The sequence below is a fragment of the Hipposideros armiger genome, unplaced genomic scaffold (genome assembly GCF_001890085.2).
Source record: "Hipposideros armiger isolate ML-2016 unplaced genomic scaffold, ASM189008v1 scaffold_129, whole genome shotgun sequence".
NCBI classification, from domain to species: Eukaryota; Metazoa; Chordata; class Mammalia; order Chiroptera; family Hipposideridae; genus Hipposideros; species Hipposideros armiger.
The window spans coordinates 3,644,084-3,646,590 of NW_017731479.1; the positions used below are offsets into that span (position 1 = coordinate 3,644,084).

The 2,507-nt window shown below is 55.2% G+C and overlaps 1 protein-coding gene across 1 annotated transcript in view; it reads left to right on the forward strand.

Annotated features, from left to right (window-relative positions):
- The first annotated feature begins 2,016 nt into the window (after positions 1-2,016).
- Positions 2,017-2,507, forward strand: part of CORO1C (coronin 1C) — a 91,385-nt gene continuing 90,894 nt past the window's right edge. Inside the window, exon 1 of the mRNA XM_019649166.1 lies at positions 2,017-2,139. The gene's annotated coding sequence lies outside the window, so the exon portion shown is untranslated. The remainder of the gene's footprint in view (positions 2,140-2,507) is intronic.

Below are 2,507 nucleotides of genomic sequence, written 5' to 3' on the forward strand. Positions count from 1 at the left end.
TTAGAGCCAAGTCTCTTAGAATCCAAAGTCTATGTTTTTTTTCTATTTTGTCATGCTGCCATAGAGGCAGTTTAATGTAATGACGAACTGGCTAAGAGTGCGGACTCTGCAATTAGAGGAATTTGGGTTCTATCATTAGCCCCTCCTGGTTTAAGCTGTGTGACAAGTAATTTAGCTTCTCATTTTCTTCACCTTTGTAGGTGGGAGATTACAAATTATTTTAGGGGCCATAATATTGTTGAGGGGATTTCAGGAGATTTTGCATTTAAGGAATGCATATAGCGCCTGGCATATATAAGTGATGGAAAATGTTAGCATTAACCTGTTTCCAAAGAGTAAGCCAGTTTGGTTCCCAGTTCCATCTCAGAGCACTTTATCAATCTTCATTTTCCCCACACCACTCAGAACTTACCTGCTATCAATGCCCTTGTTTCATTAACGATAGGAATCGATAATAGCCCATCATTTTTGTGCATCATCAAATGCCTGGCATTGGACTAGGTGCTTTACTATTTTCATCCCATTTAAAGAAGTGAGTGGCAAAGTCTGGCTGTGGAAATGGGGTGCAATCCCTCCTGTAAGCAGTGGCTGCTTGAAGGCAAAATGAAATGCATCCCTCCATATTGAGGCACAGCAGTAACAGCAACAGGTACATTTGTTGAAGGCAGCCTGCTAAGTGCATTATTGACGGTGAGCTCATGGAATCCTTCAGGCAGGGGATGCTACTTCAGTATCCCTAGTCTACTGATAAAGAAACTGAGGCTTAGAGAAGATAAAAAGCCGTGACAGCTGTTTCGGTTCAGGTGGACATTGATTTACATAACACACATTTCTGAGGCTGATGCTTAAAATGAAAAATTTGCCCCTGTGAATTGCAAAGATGCCTTGCTTTGGGAAGTAAATAGTCCTACCCTTCAGTAGGTCTGCTTTGTGAATTCAGTTTCTCAGGCCCCGTTTTTCCAAATCTTGGTATTTCAGAGGTTGGTATTTCAGAAAGGGACTCTGGCTATTATTAACAGGACAACTTCACGCTAAAGACCAGGAAATTCAGGCATATAGCGGTTAAGGGAACTGTCCCGGGGACACAGTCTGACAACAGCAGAGATGGGACTCAATCCCGGTGCTCTGACTTTCAGGCCTGGGCCATCCAGTTATTAAGCAAACGGGTGAGGAGGGACTTTGGTCAGGAAAAGGAAAGGAGGGACAGTGTATCCTTAATTTCCTCACCTGCGAAATGGGGTCAAGACGGGCCCTTCTGCTTGTGCTGGGGAATACGTGGGTGTGGCCGAGCCCAGTACTAGGAATGCGACAATGGAAAGTGTGGGGAGGGCCAGAGAGTCAGGAGTCCCCAGAAGTGGTGGTGGGAGGGTTTCATAGGAGCAGAGGCGGAGCTTCGGGAGCCAGAGGCGGGGATTCGAGAATTTGGGGCGGGGCTTGGAATTTTAAACGCTTAGATGGTGGGCGGGACTTGCGATGGGGCGAATAGGGTTGCTGGTCCGTGGGCGTGGCTTCTAGAAGTTGTGACGGGGTTTTGTGGTGTTGATAGGCTAGTTCTGAAGCAATGGGAAGGGAGCCGGTCTTAGGGAGCCAAGAGGGCTTGGATAGGTAATGGGCGGGGCTCAGAGGAGCTGATGTTCCGGTTTTAAGGGGCTCTGGGGTAATCTTTGGGAAGCCGGGGATGTGGCTCTGCAGAGTCAAGCACGTCAGTGAGCGGAGCTCAAAAAATACGTCTCCAGCTTCTGAGGAGCAGTGTGCGTGGATTAGAGGCACTTGTGGGCGTGGCCCTCTGGCCACTTCCACGACTAGTGGGCGGTACGTGCATCTGAGCACCGCCTTTCTCCGCGGCCCGCCTGCATTCCTCTGCGCGACCAGCGGGGGGAGGCGTGGAACACAGGGTGGGAAGCGGGCTTCCCCTGCCGGAAGTGGGCGTGACGCGCTGCAGCCCAGAGGTTCTGGTTGGGCGTAGCGCGGCGCGGGGGCGGGGCCTGCGTGCGGCGGCGGGGGCGGGGGCGGCTGCCCGCGCCCCTCCCCCGCGAGGCCCTCAGTGCCAGGCGGGAGGCGACAGCGGTTGGAAGCTTCGCAGGGCTTTGCAGCGGGGACTTCGGCGGCGGCGGCGGCGCCTCAGGCACCTCGGCCCTGGTGAGCAGCGCGCGCCTGGCGGGGTCTCTCAGGAGCGAGCTGGGCGGGCGGACCTGTTCTCTCAGCATGTGCGGGCGCTGGCTGACAGGAGCCGGCGGGGCGTGGGGCAGGGCCGGGTGGAGGGGAATGGGCTGGGGTGGGCGCGCGGGGCGCGCGCGGGTCCTTGGACCGGGGGCCCACCCTGGCCGGTGTGCAGGGGGTGGGGGTCGGGGCTGCTGCAGGAGGCTCGGGGATCGGTGCGGTGTTCGAGTTGGGGACAGAACCGCTTGGCCCGGAGAGAGTGAACCCAGGTCCCTGTGGGGAGGAGGCTGTCTAGGGGAGGCTTTTAGGTGTCCGGAATCCTCCTGGCCGGAGGAGGAGCCGCGGGC